This window comes from Salvelinus namaycush, chromosome 4, assembly GCF_016432855.1.
Source record: "Salvelinus namaycush isolate Seneca chromosome 4, SaNama_1.0, whole genome shotgun sequence".
Classification (NCBI taxonomy): Eukaryota; Metazoa; Chordata; class Actinopteri; order Salmoniformes; family Salmonidae; genus Salvelinus; species Salvelinus namaycush.
This window is the reverse complement of record NC_052310.1, coordinates 28,904,153-28,924,248: the sequence shown is the minus strand read 5'-3', so window position 1 is coordinate 28,924,248 and position 20,096 is coordinate 28,904,153.

The following is a 20,096-nucleotide window of genomic DNA, read 5'->3' as shown; positions in this document are numbered from 1 at the left end:
TGGCACTATAGCCCTGTAAGCTTCACGGTTGTTTTCTTCGTTTGTTGTTTTATTGGCGTCATTTTCTAAAATTAAAGGAATATGTACGCTCACCACGCTGCGCTTTGGTCCAGTTCTTTCGACGGCCATGACACTGTCTTAGGTCAGTTAGGATCACCACTTTATTTTAAGAATGTGAAATGTCAGAATAATAGTAGAGGGAATGATTTATATCAGCTTTTATTTCTTTCATCACATTCCCAGTGGGTCAGAAGTTTACATACACTCAATTAGTATTTGGTAGCATTGCCTTTAAATTGTTTAACTTGGGTCAAATGTTTTGGGTAGCCTTCCACAAGCTTCCCACAATAAGTTGGGTGAATTTTGGCCCTTTCCTCCTGACAGAGCTGGTGTAACTGAGTCAGGTTTGTAGGCCCCCATGCTCGCACATGCTTTTTCAGTTCTGCCCACAAATTTTCTATAGGATTGAGGTCAGAGCTTTGTGATGACCACTCCAATACCTTGACTTTGTTGTCCTTAAGCCATTTTGCCACAACTTTGGAAGTATGCTTGGAGTCATTATCCATTTGGAAGACCCATTTGCGACCAAGCTTAAACTTCCTGACTGATGCCTAGAGATGTTGCTTCAATATATCCACATGATTTTCCATCCTCATGATGCCATCTATTTTGTGAAGGGCACCAGTCCCTCCTGCAGCAAAGCACCCCTACAACATGATGCTGCCACCCCTGTGCTTCACAGTTGGGATGGTGTTCTTCGGCTTGCAAGCCTCCCCCTTTTTCCTCCAAACATAACAATGGTCATTATGGCCAAATTGTTCTATTTATTTTTCATCAGATCAGAGGACATTTCTCCAAAAAGTACGATCTTTGTCCCCATGTGCAGTTGCAAACCGTAGTCGGGCTTTTTTATGGCGGTTTTGGAGCAGTGGCTTCTTCCTTACTGAGCGGTCTTTCAGGTTATGTCGATATAGGACTCATTTTACTGTGGATATAGATACTTTTGTACCTGTTTCCTCCAGCATCTTCACAAGGTCCTTTGCTGTTGTTCTGGGATGGATTTGCACTTTTCGCACCAAAGTACGTTCATCTCAAGGAAACAGAATGCGTCTCCTTCCTGAGCGGTATGATGGCTGCGTGGTCCCATGGTGTTTATACTTGCGTACTATTGTTTGTACAGATGAACGTGGTACCTTCAGGCATTTAGAAATTGCTCCCAAGGATGAACCAGACTTGTGGAGGTCTACACTTTTTTTGTGAGGTCTTGGCTGATTTTTAAAAATGTTCCCATGATGTCAAGCAAAGAGGCACTGAGTTTGAAGTTTGGCCTTGAAATACATCCAGAGGTACACCTCCAATTGACTCAAATTATGTCAATTGGCCTATCAGAAGCTTTTAAAGCCATGACATCATTTTCTGGAATTTTCCAAGCTGTTTAAAGGCACAGTCAACTTAATGTATGTAAACTTCTGACCCACTGGAATTGTGATACAGAGAATTATAAGAGAAATAATCTGTGTGAACAATTGTTGGAAAAATGACTTGTGTCATGCTCAAAGAAGATGTCCTAACCGACTTGCCCGAAACTATAATTTGTTCACAAGACATTTGTGGAGTGGTTGAAAAACAAGTTTTAATGACTCCAACCTAAGTGTATGTAAACTTCAGACTTCAACTGATTATCTTTCAACTATGCTGTATGTCCAAACTTTTGACTGGTAATGTAAAAAGTAAACACCAGAAGTGGGTCAATTTCTGTAACAACTAAAAGCGTTGAAGTGCGAAGCTTAACTTCTCTGCAGTTTTGGTCTCTTCACTGCCATGTTTTAGCAGCAAGAAGCGAACCGGTGCACATGCGCAGATACTTTGTGTGACTGTGTAAGTGCAAAGTCTTGCATCGGGATCATCACAATATCTGCAGTGCTGCTCATGGCAACTTCATAACACTGAGTCGGCAAGTGATGTACTGTATCTTCTTTTGTCATTATGTTACCTAGGAGGGAGAATGGCAGAGCGGTAACTATGTTGGCCAAAAGAAGGAGGTATCAGAAGAAAACGGAGCAAGGTATTATGTGACCAGAACATGAAATGTATGCGTGTCCTGATTCTCTACCCTTAACCCAGAAGTTTGCACATGTTCACTCCCCGTCATGCATTTGAAAAGTGTTGGATTGTCGCAAGAATATCTCAAGGAATTTTCCACCATTTTCCTTACACCACTCCATTCCTTTTAAATTCATAAGTTGGAGTATATGAGTGTACAGCTCAGGAGAAGGGTAGAGAATCGGAAAGAAACCTCTGTCTCAGTATTCAATACTGTGTCGTTGTAAATTAGTGGTGTGGTACCCTTGGTTGTGATTGCAAAGATTTTGAAGTTATAATTGTGAGATGCTCTTGCTCCTCAGATCAAAATACATCCTCTTTCCAAAAGTTTTCAAATGTACTTTGAGTCAACTACTCACCACATGTTATGCACTGCAGTGCTAGCTAACTAGCTGTAGCTTATGCTTTTAGTACTAGATCTATTCTCTGATCATTTGATTGAGTGGACAACATATCAGTTCATGCTGCAAGAGCTGTGATAGGTTGGAGGACTTCCTCCGGAAGTTGTCATAATTACTGTGTAAGTCTATGGAAGGGGGTGAGAACCACTATCGTCCTAGGTTTTGTATTGAAGTCAATGTACCCAGAGAAGGACGGAAACCAGCTGTCCTCCGGCTACACCAAGGTGCTACCCTACAGAATGCTGTTTAGGCTAATGTAGACCTTCATTGCAAAACAGTGTGTTTTAATAAATTATTTGGTGACGTGAATATATTTAGTATAGTTTAATCTAAAAAGGATAACTGTTTTTAATGTTTCACTATTTTTATGAAAATTCCCTTCCTCATCTGAGCCTCCACTGTCATGTACATCAGCGTATATGTGGATAGTACGTGAAATTAATCTCCTAAATTCCATGTCAGTTTACAGCAAATAAGAGACTACAGCTAATACTTTGATGAGACATATTAATAATTTGCTTTGATATCATTCCACTGATTGTAGCGTCTGTGGTGAGACAGGGGACTTACCTATTGAGGGATTTTCCAAAATCAGAGAGAAAGGTTAGCAGTTTAGGAGGGTAAATTGTTTTATATACAATGCAATATCCTTTATTGTCCATTTACATGGAAATGGATTTAATGAAGTTAGCATACAAATACACAACACACTATAATATATGCAGTATGTATGTTCACTCCCCATCATGCATTTGAAAAGTGTTGGATTGTCGCAAGAATATCTCAAGGAATTTTCCACCATTTTCCTTACACCATTCCATTTTAAACCGTGTACAACTGGAAAGATAGTACACAAGTCACACATACTTAAAGTCTCTGAAGCCTACTGTCCGACCATGTATTTGTACATGGCTGTACTTTTAAAGAACTACAAAGGAGTAAATGGATCTACAAAATTGTCCCTGACAAGGATTATTCCCATTACCTTTACATGGACAGTATTTAGTCAGTGATGTCAAAGTTGCAGGGCCATCAATGAGTTGCAGGTTCAATGCACTTATTTTCTGATTTGGTCAAAAACTGATGATCAATAATGACATTTTTTAATTGTACTTCTTACCCTCTGTCAAAGGGCCTCCAAGCGGGTACTAGGACATTGGACTAGCAAATTAACCTTCTTAGAAAACGAGGACATCTCTGAATGTCATATCCAATAACCTTTGCCCAGTTTCAAAGTTTTATTTTTTTTAAGTGGAAAGGTATTGCACCCAACATGGCGGCTACAGAGCAGCATCAAATTTCCAGTTGAAAATGTGTGCTCTTTTGTCTGTTTCATGTATTGTTCTTGATTACAAAAGATAAACTTCAAATTGATGCAATAAATTATTCTGTAGTGATTGGAAAGTGTACATTGATGACAAATATGCATTGTTCTCATTAGAATGCGACAAGTGTCGCTGGTCAAAACGCCATTTTCATTTATACTCCGGTGGATTTTCTGTAGACCGTCGCTGCCACTGTTGGTTTCCTTGTGGCAGAGAGATTTAAAAAAAATCAACTTTACCCTGTCACTGCGTTCGTTGTCATGATTACCTGACTGAGACAGCGATGAGACAGTGCACAAGTTCTAAAATTCTCCAGTCGAAGGCCCAGCTTTTATTTTGTCACGCTCACAACCGTAAGTAATGTTCTGTAATTAGCTCACCATTAACTTGTAAATGGGGCGGCAGGTGGTTAGTGGTTAGAGCGTTGGGCCAGTAACCAAAAGGTTGCTGGATCGAATTCCCGAGCTGACGTGGTAAAAATCTATTGTTCTGCCCCTGAACAAGGCAGTTGATCTACTCTTTAGTTTATTAATTTGACCAATTTAAAAAACAAGCACACATAAAACTTGAAAAAGCCATACATGCACATGAATAAAATCATCGAGGATAACACACAATAAAGTCTGAGACTTATTTCCATTGTGGTCCGCTTGAGACAAGATGGCTAGACAAGATCGAACACAGTATGGCAGTGAAATAAAACAAAAACAGTATGACGGTAGGCTGTCATAGGCCGTCTTTGTAAATGCGAATTTGTTGTTAACTGACTTGCCTAGTTAAATAATCAAAGACCAACTAACTGTATTGTTTTGAATACAATAAAACTGACTTTTAAAATTGCTGTTGAAAAGTCATAATGAAGTAAGAGAGAAATGAGTTCTTATCTGCCAAGCCTATACATGCCTGTAGTCTGTAGCCTTGGAGACTGGCAGTCACACAGACCAATGTTATTTAACCTTCCGGAAGCTACCACAAGCTAGTTCACAGCCGATGCACACTGACACTGCGTCAGCATCAGTTTGACAGGGAGCTAATACCACTCTCCCTCTATTTCTGGTGGAGGTCCCATATCACAGACCCTGCCTCTTCTTGTAAAGTCTGTCCTCCTGTCTGTCCGCTTTACCATATTACACTGTCTCAGCCAGCCTGCCTATGCTTCTGTCTGTCTCCTCTCCCCTATGGCACTGTCATAACAACACACTGACTCGTGACTTTTACATGTAAGCTCTGTTTCTTCCGACTGGCTCATTAGCCTATTCTGTCACACCCTGATCTTTTTCACATGTCTTTGTGATTGTCTCCACCCCCTCCATACAGTAAATTTATCTGAGTACATTTTACTCAAACATAATACAATTATACTCTACAAAAGATAACATTTGGTCCCAGTCTAAATAGAGTACAAATTACTCTTGTTGCAGAGTTCAATTTTCAGAGTTATTTCTACTCTATTCAGTGTTTATATTTAACTCTACAAACTGTAATTTACTCTATTTAGAGTAACATGGAAACAACTCTACTGCCAATTCACTCAATATAGAATTGAATATTATCAGTCAAGAGTAGCATTTGTACAACGTCAATAAATCAGAAGTCAGTATTTAACAAAGCACTTTATTCTTAAATGTAAGACATTTGCAGTACATACATTAAACTACAAGTGTGGACTGAAATGAAATGTTGGCCACTGTTCACTTTAATACATGTACATAAAAAAGCTCAATATTGCAATTCAATACATCTAACAATGACATGGAGGATTTTGTGAAACTGGCATCTCACATATCAAAAACACTAATGCAAAAAAAAAAATTGTGGCCTCTGTAAAATTACATTTTGGAATCTGTCCCCCCTTTATTAAAAGTTAATAAAAAAGCCAATATTGCAATACATCTTGGTTTTAAAGAGCTTACTGTGCAGTTTTTAGAGTCACAGGAAACAGTTTGGGACAATAAACAAACTTGAATCATCACAACTGTAAGACATCTGTATATCAAATGCTTTGTGACAGAAAAGCTCTTTAACATCAACTACATAAGGTCCCTCTGTTGTACACCCAACTCTATATGCATTAAAATGCTCATCAAGACATATTGTTTGTAGGGCAAAAGTAACAACATGGTGGATTTTCTGAAAAACTGGCATCTCACAATGGACTTTAAGACAAACAACTAAACCTGAACAATACATATTTCCATGGTGTTTGGCCCATTTAACATTTAAAACCGTGTCAATTGGTACCTGAAGAGTTATAACATTAACAGAAGAGTTAACATTATACCTGGACAGATCATGACTCTGTCAAATGTCAAATGTCTGCCAACTGTATGCTATTTGACTTGTGTTTTTTTGCCAATGTTTTAGTTACATTCTTTAAGCTATTTATTTTTTAAGCTAGTTGTTTTTTTAAAGAAATTATGCTTTGCTTCATAGCGCATGCACCAGCTATGCAAAACTGGTCCAATTTTAAGCATACATGTGGGGTATTGCACCATAAAATGATGCTTCGGTAGCAGCCTCTTTTTTGGAAACAATTGCTTGAATAACCTGTGGGGTTCTGCGATTAAGTGTTGTAAAAAAAATGTATACCCTTTGATATCAGTGGAGAAATACAATGTTTACTATCTGAAGCAACAGCAACAGTAAATACCAGTGTAGATCATTTGGACAAACTAAATCTCCAAAGATAAGTGGTAGATTGCGAAGTAAACACCAGGACTGGATAGCATTTAACCCCAAGTCATTAGAGTCCTTTCCTAACTTCACAGCAGGAGGCTTGTTGTTTTGCTCCATGTAACCATAGTTACAGCTCTTTATTCTCCTGTCTATTTCATTTCATGTTGTGTACTTGTCTATCAAGTACAGTACTAGCAGTTTAATTTCATATTGTGCCACTCCCTCCAAGATATCATCAGACAAGTTTTCACATGTATTGAAGTACTGCAATGAGTTTAGATAGCAAGAATGTTTAACACCCATCACATAGGGAAGACTGGGATTTGTCTCCTTTTTTTGGCATTGTTCTGCATGAAGTGCTCGAGTTTCGCATAACTATCTTGGGTGAATCTTCATCAAATTCAGTCTGAAAGTCCTCTTTCTCAGCAAGGCAAAAGCGGCAACAATATCTGGCACTGAACAATTCAACAAAACCAAATAAACAGTGAAGACCAAGGTTGTCACCTGTAACTTGGACAATAGTTCCATACACTGGTTGATCATACAAGGGGACCATAATTCCATCCCTCTCAAGTACTTTAATATCCTGCACAATTGGATCAAGTATTTTAGAAAAGCCATATGTTTTAACGTCTTGGGCATGAAATAAAGCAACCAAATGAATATTAAGCAGAAATGAGTTGAACTTTGGAGAAAAATTCTGTAAGGTGAAATAGATTGCTCCTAATTTATGTGTTCCCCGTTTTGATCCAAGAGGATTTTCAGTTTCAAAATCATAGAAAAGCTGTATCTGAATTGCATGCTTCTGTTTTGAAAATAGAGCATGGCTCTTGAACAGATCTCCATCACATAAGTTATTCGTTTTCTTGAACTGGAATCAGGTCTGCATCATCTCCTTTATATTAGGTTGTTTTCAAAATTGGGATGTAAACAAATGTATCAGTAACAACAATTTGATCATAGCATCCAGTAGTCCGATTGTGTTGTGTATCAAATCTTGTACCAAGAACGTATTCACTGGGTCTACCCTTCCCCACTTTTCTGTAAAATACTGCTTTCTCTTAGTTTCAGAATTTAATATACCAAAAGGATTTTAAATTTTTTCAAAACACTGATAAATTTTACACTCAATGTCACTTTTAATAGGCTCCTGTATAGACAGACACTTCTTCACAGATTCTTTAGCTTGACTATGAATATCATCAACTATCTCTTCCATGGAAACTACCAGAGGTAATGGTTGTTTCACCTACACCTGCCACTTTAAGTTCAGCTATGGTTGCAGTGCAGCTGTCTACAAGACTCTTATTGACAAGGACTGAGTCAGAAGGGGAACTAGTTGATGGCAAGTCATCAAAATGACTGCTACACATTCAGCTGTAGAGGGGCCTTCATGATTCATGATCAGAACAAGGTTCATGTGCTTTTTAAGATGCATTCTGAACCCAGAAAAAGTGCCATAAACTTGTGAACAACCAGCCTGACCGCATTTAAGACAAAGTGTCTTTCCTGGACAAAGTCTGTGGACCAACTTCAAGTGTTTTGTCAAGGAATTAGCATTTGCCTGGGGGCTTTTGCAAGCAAAACACAACATTTTAGATGAATGATATGAAAAAGTGTGTGTGAAATGAAAAAGGTTATTTCCTATGCTGCGTTTTAACCCTTTGCAACTTCAAAACTTTTAGTAACTCAATGCAGCATCCGAGCCCTCAACTCTGCAACCCTAGGATTAACCTTAGTGGTATCAACATCAATTTCACAAATTCTGGTTTCCAAGAAGTTGTACACATTAACCAGATCCTGGTTGTATGAGGTACCAAAGACAAAATGAGCTTTGAAATGCTCATCAAAACAGGCAATAGGGTCTGGTGACAAGGTATTGCATGTTTGTCAATCACAATGAAGTACTTGTGAATCCCACTCCTCTGGGTCCCCATAGCAAGCAGATAGGGTTGAAGGCTTTCCATGACGCTCTCCAGATGCCCCTGGATGCTGGTCCCAGTCTGTGCCACAAGAACTTCATCAGTGTGCGATTAAAATGAATCACGGTTCGCAAACAGTTTGTGAAAATGGAAATTACAGCTACCGGTACACATGATCTTACCATGATTTGTCCATAATCTTAAAAGTAGTTATTAGGATTAGGAATGGGGACAGAACAGTCAACTGTAACCTCACCGTGATAAACTTCACAATGTGGTCACTGGCGTGTCTGGCTGAGATTTTTCCTGGTCTCTTGCAGCCATGAGGTGACAGTGGCAGAAGGTAGACAAGGACCAAAGTGGAGAACATGTCACTGTCCCATCCTGAAAGTACAAATTTTCACTGAAAGTTACATCATTCCCTTTTGCTTTCAGAAACAATGCTCCCTTCCATTAGTATAATCATTTTATTCCAGCATACCATTTTCCACTTCTGTTGTGGATTCAGCATTTTGAACCAGGTCTTGCAGGTCGCCTGTCTATGTGAGGCCCCGGCTTTGGTCAATAACTTTCTGCTTGTAGAGTGTAGGCCACTTCTCCAGGGACTTTGCAGAGGTCCCATCACCAAACATCAGACTAAAATCTTGCTCAATCTGCAGACAAGATGGAATAAGTCAAGACAGAACAGTAAACATTATGGTGTGGCATTATCGTCATGTAATATATCACAGCCCTAATCAGACTGTTGTAGAACAGAAAACAATTGTCCTGACAGTTTCAAGGCAAGGGAGTCGAAGATCCACATACCATTCCTGCTATGTCTTGGAATCTTGGAAACGCTGTGAATATTTCAGAGGACTTCACTGGGTCATGAACCATCTTTTGGCGATAGGCGAGCGTCTGCTTCATCTTCTCCTTTACAATTGCTTCATCAGCTGTATGCTTCATCAGTGCACTGGCCTCACAACACAGGCTTTCTGTTGTTGGACAGTTTTCCTCTCTGAAGGGGTCTCTATCAGCTTTTGGACCACCTGTAACACGGTGAAAGTTTTACAGATTACCGAGTTTGTCTGCTCTATACAAGTATACAATATTGCGTCATAAGATATAAAAAACAAGGCTCGGAAACTCTGCAAGGATGACCATGCATGCAGTTATGTCACCAGATGAAAAGTAGGATTTATTTGACTCAGAAACATAATTAATACGAAGAAATACTAAAAGAGTAAAAGAGACTAAGAAACACTTGCTTATACAATTGTTCACATACAATTATTCTCTGGTCATGTGTCATGAACGAGACTAACTACAATCAATTGGTCTTCTGTCGCCCCTCTGATTTCAGTCCCCATGCTAGATATCCACTCCCATCTTCTGCATTGTAATAATGCTCCTAAAGTAAAGTATAATTCGGTTTGAGTTGAGCAGGTTAAAATATCTTCGTATTCATTTTTATCCTTAAAACTACAGATGCGCCCATAGATGAAGATTTGTTCATTCAACAGGTCTGACCCTCGCAGTGCAAAAGTTAACTGGGCTTTTATACCACCATAGTTGAGCTTAGGATAGATGGCAGAGATGGTGGGCATACAGACATGCTAACAGATCTATAGTTTGAATAAAAACATCACCCAACAGTAAAACAACAATTTAAATATTGACATTCTGGAAAAATTGTAAGGTGTAAGAGTCCCAGAGAGTTAAAAAGGTTAGACTTCGTTTTAATGTACTTACATAACCAAACTTGCTCCTAGGATCGGCCAGGTATGGGAACAAGGCAATGATGCCCTTTGCGTAGTCCTCTTTAACATGCCTTGAAGGACTTGTCCTAGACACACACACACACACACACACACACACACACACACACACACACACACACACACACACACACACACACACACACACACACACACACACACACACACACACACACACACACACACACACACACTTTACTGTTTGAGATCCAAACAAAAGTATTGATGTGTAAATCACAACTTCTGCTAAAAATTGTGTTAGGTGGTAAGGTATGTAATGAGTATATGACATATACCCATGTTCACTTGTCATTTGTGCAACCAATATCTTGACCATATCACGTCTTCTGCTATCTGTTAGGCTTTTTGTCCGAGCATACTCATTCAAGATCCTCTCTCCTCCAGGTTTGTTCTTCAGAATGTCTTCAATCATTTAATTTGGAGTAATTTAAAAAAAGGAACACACTAACACTTTTAAAATAGCAATGAAATAGCTAGTATAATAAAACACACCATGATCACCCTTTCAAAACTTTCATTGATGTCCTTTATCACTCAATCTTCAAGTTTGGCATTTGTTTAAACTGGAAATGTGCAGTACTTACATGAGATAGACAATTATCGTCAGCTGTCTTTCTTGTAGCAGGACTTGGCTGCAATATAATGGTGTCATCGGAGTTGTTTCCACTGTATTTTGATAAGGAGCTGCTTGCAGAGGAGCTCAACGAATCTAGCAATCATGTTAACATTTAACTGGTGTGATTAACACTGTAATTATAACACATTTAGGTGGAAACATCCATTATCATGATTAGAGGAATTTTGTTAATGACAAGCGGAATGCAAAAATGTAACATTTTGAATTGATTAGGCCCACTACTGTTCTAAAAGGGGTGGGAGAGGTGAGCACAGAAACAAAGATCATTTTAAAATATCAAAATGAGAAAAGAAAATCAGCAGATATATCTGCTTGTCTCACATATTCAGAACATGTGTTAGGCTAGCCAGGACTGTATGAATGAATGTGAAGCTCTAAGCTAATAAGCAACTCACCATCAGGATTTGTGTCTTGGGGTAAACAAATCTCCAGCACACCAAGGTCTTGAAGAAACTCAAACACCTCCTCATCAACTTCAGTCTTCGATTTATCATAGACTTTTAAGTCCAAGGTTGGAATGTCAAATTTATTGGCAACTGTGAAGACAAAATAAGATTGCACAACCTTATTGATTAAATATGTTGCGTATTTTTTTGAGAAAAACCAGAACAGAAGACAGAAATCAAGAGGTCATCTTTATGTGAACATTGTAACCCCAAAACTGACTTAGTGCTCCTTTCCACCTCAATTCCAATTATATGCAGTCTACAACCTGTCTACTACTGCCACGTACTGAATTATTATAACAGCAGTCTGAGTATTATAGCAATACACCACAGATAGCTATCAACACTGAGATTGTAGCGGCATACAAATGTTAGTATCACTTATTTTTTTAAACCATTAAAACTTCTTAGGGCTGCAATCCCGGTAACGGGATCGATATGACAACAGCCAGTGAAAGTGCAGGGCGCCAAATTCAAACAACAGAAATCTCATAATTAAAATTCCTCAAACATACAAGTATTTCACACAATTTTAAAGATACACTTCTTGTTAATCCCACCACAGTGTCCGATTAAAATAGGATTTTCAGCGAAAGCACCACAAACGATTATGTTATGTCACTGCCAAATCACAGACAAACACAGTCATTTTTCCAGCCAAAGATAGGAGTCACAAAAAGCACAAATAGAGATATAATTAATCACTAACCTTTGATGATCTTCATCAGATGACACTCATAGGACTTCATGTTACACAATACATGTATGTTTTGTTTAATAAAGTTCATATTTATATAAAAAAATCTGAGTTTACATTGGCGTGTTACGTTCACTAGTTCCAAAAACATCCAGTGATTTTGCATAGCCACATCGTTTCAACAGAAATACTCATCATAAATGTAGATGATAATACAAGTTATACACATGGAATTATAGATATACCTCTCCTTAATGCAACCACTGTGTCAGATTTCAAAAAAACTTTACGGAAAAAGCAAACCATGCAATAATCTGAGACGGCGCTCAGAACAATAGTCAAATTAGCCGCCATGTTGGAGTCAACAGAAACCAGAAATTACATGATAAATATTCACTTACCTTTGATGATCTTCATCAGATTGCACTCCCAGGAATCCCAGGTCCACAATAAATGCTTGATTTGTTCGATAATGTCCGTTATTTATGTCCAATTAGCTACTTTTGTTAGCGCATTTGGTAAACAATTCCAAAGTCACGAAGCGCGTTCCCTAAAAGCTGACGAAATGTCCAAAAGTTCAGTAACAGTCAGTAGAAACATGTCAAACGATGTATTGAATCAATCTTTAGAATGTTGTTAACATAAATCTTGAATAATGAGCGATGGAACAGAGCTCCCTCTGATGTGAACGTGCATGGTCAAAGAATGGTCAGGTCATGGCAGACCTGACTAATTCCCCTCTCATTCGGCCCCCCTTCACAGTAGAGGCTTCAGACAAAGTTCTACAGACTGTTGACATCTAGTGGAAGCCGTAGGAAGTGCAAACTCATTCATATCTCGCTGTGATTTCAATGGGATCTTGGTTGAAAATCGACCAGCCTCAGAATTTCCACTTCCTGTTTGGATTTTTTCTCAGGTTTTTGCCTGCCATATGAGTTCTGTTATACTCACAGACATAATTCAAACAGTTTTAGAAACTTCAGAGTGTTTTCTGTCCAATACTAATAATAATATGCATATATTAGCAACTATGACTGAGGAGCAGGCCGTTTACTCTGGGCACCTCTGTGCACCTTTCATCCAAGCTACTCAATACTGCCCCTGCAGCCACAAGAAGTTAATGACCGGCAAAGACAATGAGCACAGCTACAGATGAGCATAATTAGACAACTCTCAAACATAAACCAATCTTTGACTGATCTGTGATTTGGGGAGGCGCAGGTTTGCTTTGTATTCATTATCAGCAAGGAAATCTGCATTCAAATTGACAGTAAATATAAAGTAAGTATATTTAAAGTGTGTCAGTATAAGTATGTTGTTCCATATGATATTGTGTGAAATTTGAAACTTCTCACTCACCACAATCCAAAAAGGATTTGAAGGTCAGTTGCCCCTCATAACAAACGTACTTCTGACAATCCCTGTATTTCACGTATACAGCCTGCATCCATGATGACAAGCTAAAGTTCATTTAAATCGCATTAACACAAATATTCACAAATTACAAGAGAGCAGTACACTGTTTAGAGTAAAACAAGTGTTGCATCGACCTGCCTGCCGCTAAATACTGTCTACTAACAGCTCTCTTTTCAGAGTAAAACGCACGTGTCTTACCGACCAAACAGCAACTAAGAATTGTCTAACTCTAAAGTTCAGAGTAAAATGCATGTGTCGCACCGACCAAACTGCAGCTAAAAACTGTCTAATAGCTCTAAACTTGAGTGAAACACACATGTAGCACAGACCAACTGCCGCTAACTGTCTGCTAACAGCTCTCTTTTCAGAGTAAAACGCACGTGTCGTACCGACCAAACAGCAGCTAAAAATTGTCAAGCTCTAAAGTTCAGAGTAAAACGTAGGTGTAGCACCGACCAAACTGCGCTAAAACTGTCCATCAGTTCTGTTCAGAGTAAAATGCACGTATCACACCGACCAAACTGCAGCTAAAAACGGTCTAATAGCTCTAAACTTGAGTGAAACACACATGTAGCACAGACCAACTGCCGCTAACAGCTCACTTTTCAGAGTAAAACACATGTTGCACTGACTAACCTGCTGGCAGTAGTCAGTAAAGTCTGCTAGCTACTGATAATAGCTAATACTGCTCTGTTGAAAATGTAAAACAGGCGATGCACCGATCCACCCGGCGTACATACTGTCCATAAACCACTAACAGTGGTATAACTTAATATTACTGTAGCTAGCTAGCTAATTAGCTCTAGCTAGATGCTCACATTAGCATCTGACTAAGCTCAACAGTTTTGCTCAACAGTTTTAATTTGCAAACAAAGTTAACCAATAACAGTGAACTTACCTGGAATTCTAATTAAGTCTATAAAATGTTCCGACAAGATAGAACTGCCAAAGGGGGCGGAGTTGCAATCTACTGCAGAGATAGCCTGCAGAGTTCTGTCATACTACCCAGGTCTGTGCCCAAACAATTCAAGCTTCTACTTTTAAAAATCCACCTTTCCAGAAACAAGTCTCTCACTGTTGCTGCTTGTTATAGACCCCCTGCAGCCCCCAGCTGTGCACTGGACACCATATGTGAATTGATTGCCCCCCATCTATCTTCAGAGTTCGTACTGTTAGGTGACCTAAACTTACCACCCCGGCCATCCTACAATCTAAACTAGATGCCCTCAATCTCACACAAATGATCAAGGAACCTACCAGGTACAACCCTAAATCCGTAACCATAGGCACCCTCATAGATATCATCCTGACCAACTTGCCCTCTAAATACACCTCTGTTGTCTTCAACCAGGATCTCAGCGATCACTGCCTTATTGCCTGCGTGCGTAATGGATCCGCGGTCAAACGACCACCCCTCATCACTGTCAAACGTTCCCGAAACACTTCAGCGAGCAGGCCTTTCTAATCGACCTGGCCCGGGTATCCTGGAAGGATATTGACCTCATCCCGTCAGTAGAGGACGCCTGGTTGCTCTTCAAAAGTGCTTTCCTCACCATCTTAAATAAGCATGCCCCATTCAAAAAATGTAGAACTAAGAACAGATATAGCCCTTGTTTCACCCCAGACTTGACTGCCCTTGACCAGCACAAAAACATCCTCTGGTGTTCTGCATTAGCATCGAATAGCCCCCGCGACATGCAACTTTTCAGGAAAGTCAGGAATCAATATACTCGGTCAGTTAGGAAAGCTAAGGCCAGCTTTTTCAAACAGAAATTTGCATCCTGTAGCACTAATTCCAAAAAGTTTTGGGACACTGTAAAGTCCATGGAGAATAAGAGCACCTCCTCCCAGCTGCCCACTACACTGAGGATAGGAAACACTGTCACTACCGATAAATCTATTGTAACCGATAGTTTCAATAAGCATTTTTCTACGGCTGGCCATGCTTTCCACCTGGCTACCTCTACCCCGGCCAACATCTCAGCACCCCCTGCAGCAATTTGCCCAAGCCTCCCCCTCGCTTCTCCTTCACCCAAATACAACCAGCTGATGTTCTGAAAGAGCTGGAAAATCTGGATCCCTACAAATCAGCTGGGCTAGACAATCTGGACCCTCTCTTTCTAAAATTATCCGCCGAAATTGTTGCAACCCCTATTACTAGCCTGTTCAACCTCTCTTTCGTATCGTCTGAGATCCCCAAAGATTGGAAAGCTGCAGCGTTCATCCCCCTCTTCAAAGGGGGAGACACTCTAGACCCAAACTGTTACAGACCTATATCCATCTTGCTAAAATCTTCGAAAGCCAAGTTAACAAACAGATCACCGACCATTTCGAATCCCACCGTACCTTCTCTACTATGCAATCTGGTTTCCGAGCTGGTCATGGGTGCACCTCAGCCACGCTCAAGGTCCTAAAAGATATCATAACCGCCATCGATAAAAGACAGTAATGTGCAGCCGTCTTCATTGACCTGGCCAAGGCTTTCGACTCTGTCAATCACCGCATTCTTATCGGCAGACTCAATAGCCTTGGCTTCTCAAATGACTGCCTCGCCTGGTTCACCAACTACTTCTCAGAAAGTGTTCAGTGTGTCAAATCGGAGGGCCTGTTGTCCGGACCTCTGGCAATCTCTATTGGTGTGCCACAGGGTTCAATTCTCAGGCAGACTCTTTTCTCTGTATATATCAATTATGTTGCTCTTGCTGCTGGTGATTCTCTGATCCACCTCTACGCAGACGACACCATTCTGTATACATCTGGCCCTTCATTGGACAGTGTGCTAACAAACCTCCAAACGAGCTTCAATGCCATACAACACTCTTTCTGTGGCCTCCAACTGCTTTTAAATGCTAGTAAAACTAAGTGTATGCTCTTCAACCGATTGCTTCCCGCTCCCTCCCGTCCAACTAGCATCACTACTCTGGACGGTTCTGACTTAGAATATGTGGACAACTACAAATACCTAGGTGTCTGGTTAGACTGTAAACTCTCCTTCCAGACTCACATTAAGCATCTCCAATCCAAAATTAAATCTAGAATCGGCTTCCTATGTCGCAACAAAGTCTCCTTCACTCATGCTGCCAAACATACCCTTGTAAAACGGACTATCCTACCGATCTTTGACTTCGGCGATGTCATTTACAAAATAGCATCCAACACTCTACTCAGCAAACTGGATGTATTCTATCACATTGCCATATGTTTTGTTACCAAAGCCCCATACAGTACCCACCACTGCGACCTGTATGCTCTCATTGGCTGGCCCTCACTACATATTCGTTGCCAAACCCACTGGCTCCAGGTCATCTATAAGTCTTTGCTAGGTAAAGCTCCGCCTTATCTCAGCTCACTGGTCACCATAGCAACACCCACCCATGGCACGCGCTCCAGCAGGTATATTTCACTGGTCATCCCCAAATCCAAAACTTCCTTTGGCCTCCTTTCCTTCCAGTTCTCTGCTATCAATGACTGGAACGAATTGCAAAAATCACTGAAGCTGGAGTCTTATATCTCCCTCACTAACTTTAAGCACCAGCTGTCAGAGCAGCTTACCAATCACTGTACCTGTACACAGCCAATCTGTAAATAGCACACCCAACTACCTCATCCCCATATTATTACCCTCTTGCTCTTTTTCACCCCAGTATCTCTACTTGCACATCATCATCTGCACATCTATCACTCCAGTATTAATGCTGAATTGTAATTATTTCACCTCTATGGCCTATTTATTGCCTTACCTCCCTACTCTTCTACATTTGCACACTGTTGTGTTATTGACTGTATGTTTGTTTATGTGTAACTCTGTGTTGTTGTTTTTGTCGCACTGCTTTGCTTTATCTTGGCCAGGTCGCAGTTGTATATGAGAACTTGTTCTCATCTGGCCTACCTGGTTAAATAAATAATTAAATAAAACATCTGAAATGACCTTTATGATCTTTCTTACCACTATTACTTTGTGGTTCTAATCCCTCTCTTTCAAAATCCATACTTTGAACAAATCTTTAACATTCATGAACCTTAAATATATTTATCCCTAAACTACCCTTAATAACTGTTGTCTATTGTTATTCTTACTGCCAATATGAAAGTTTTATACATAGCTAAATACAATGTTGGAGACAGTTTTCATGTCTTTGGTTTATTAGATTATATTTCGTATTAAGAATAATGTTGTTTTAATTCTATACGGGTCATGCCTTGCTTTGGTCATGTGTTCTCTCAAGGGTCAATTATTTTAATTACATTATAGAAATTATGTTCTCGGCTCAATTACATAGAAGTGCATGTGGTCCCACCCCTCCCATGTGTGCCCAGGTGCATATTTGGTAGCCCATATACGTTCAGGATGTAAGCTATACTAGTTATGGCAAATGTTAGGAAGACCTGGTTGTTGTAACAAAAAAACAACAACAAAAAGCAACAAAGAAGAAACAGCAAAGCTTTACTTTGACCGCATCTTTTCACATGCGTTTTATTTGGGTCTTTTTCATTTACCATGTTGATTGGCTCCAGCCATTGGAAGCTCGGTGCATGTACGAGCAAGGAGGCCTACAAACCTGACTCAGTTACACCAGCTCTGTCAGGAGAACTTATTGTGGGAAGCTTGTGGAAGGCTACCCGAAATGTTTGACCCAAGTTAAACAATTTGAAGGCGATGCTACCAAATACTAATTGAGTGTATGTAAACGTCTGACCCACTGGAAATGTGATGAAAGAAATAAAAGCTGAAATAAATAATTCTCTCTACTATTATTCTAACATTTCACATTCTTAAAATAAAGTGGTGATCCTAACTGACCTAAGACAGGGAATTTTTAATAGGATTGAATGTCAAGAATTGTGAAAAACTGAGTTTAAATGTATTTGGCTTAGGTGTATGTAAACTTCTGACTTCAACTGTATATATATATACACTGCTCAAAAAAATAAAGGGAACACTTAAACAACACAATGTAACTCCAAGTCAATCACACTTCTGTGAAATCAAACTGTCCACTTAGGAAGCAACACTGATTGACAATAAATTTCACATGCTGTTGTGCAAATGGAATAGACAACAGGTGGAAATTATAGGCAATTAGCAAGACACCCCCAATAAAGGAGTGGTTCTGCAGGTGGTGACCACAGACCACTTCTCAGTTCCTATGCTTCCTGGCTGATGTTTTGGTCACTTTTGAATGCTGGCGGTGCTTTCACTCTAGTGGTAGCATGAGACGGAGTCTACAACCAACACAAGTGGCTCAGGTAGTGCAGCTCATCCAGGATGGCACATCAATGCGAGCTGTGGCAAGAAGGTTTGCTGTGTCTGTCAGCGTAGTGTCCAGAGCATGGAGGCGCTACCAGGAGACAGGCCAGTACATCAGGAGACGTGGAGGAGGCCGTAGGAGGGCAACAACCCAGCAGCAGGACCGCTACCTCCGCCTTTGTGCAAGGAGGAGCACTGCCAGAGCCCTGCAAAATGACCTCCAGCAGGCCACAAATGTGCATGTGTCTGCTCAAACGGTCAGAAACAGACTCTATGAGGGTGGTATGAGGGCCCGATGTCCACAGGTGGGGGTTGTGCTTACAGCCCAACACCGTGCAGGACGTTTGGCATTTGCCAAACTGGTGGCTGACTAAATATTTTTTTGCCCCACTGTATATCTGTCAACAGTCATAAATATGATGTATAATCCTGTAATATGATTCTGGCCAGCGATGGCAAAAATATATTCTAATGTGGCCCTCCATGGAAAATAATTGCCCAGGCCTGTTCCAGAAGGACAACCATCTCTGCAGCACTCCATCAATCAGGCCTTTATGGTAGAGTGACCAGGCGGAAGCCACTCCTCAGTAAAAGGCACGACAGCCCAATTGGAGTTTGCCAAAAGGCACCTATCTCTCAGACCATGAAAAACAATATTTTCTGGAATGATGAAAGATTGAACTCTTTGGCCTGGATGCCAAGCATCACGTCTGGAGGAAACCATGCACCGCTCATCACCTGGCCAATACCATCCCTTGGCTCCACATATAAGCAAAGCATTCTGAACAGAATAGGAGTGGGCTCATAGAGATATACGGTTCACTGGATACTGTATAGAGATGTTATATACATTGCCTTCAGAAAGTATTCACACCCGTTGACTTTTTCCACATTTTGTTGTGTTACAGCCTGAATTGAACATTTATTATTGAGATTTTGTGTCACTGATCTACACACAGTACCCAATAATGTCAAAGTGGAATGATGTTTTTAGAAATGTTTACAAATTAATTTAAAATGAAACGCTGAAATGTCTTGACTCAATAAGTATTCAACCCTTTTGTTATGGCAAGCCTAAATAAGTTCAGGAGTGCTTAATAAGTCACATAATAAGTTGCATGCAGTCACTGCTTGCAATAATAGTGTTTACATCCCTTCAGAAAGTATTCATACTTTTGAATACTTTAAAAAGTATAAATAGTATCAAAAATGTTGTATGCAAGCAAAGTATTGTATGCAAGCAATCTAATCCAGATCAGTTCACACGTTTTAATGTTTGAATGGCCTTTCTAGTTTAAACAGCGTAAGAGGAGTAGCATCTCTAGAGGGTTAATGGCTGTGATAAGAGAAAACTGAAGATGGATCAACAACATTGTAGTTACTCCACAATACAAACCTAATTGACAGAGTGAAAAGGAAGCCTGTAAATAAAAATATTCAAAAA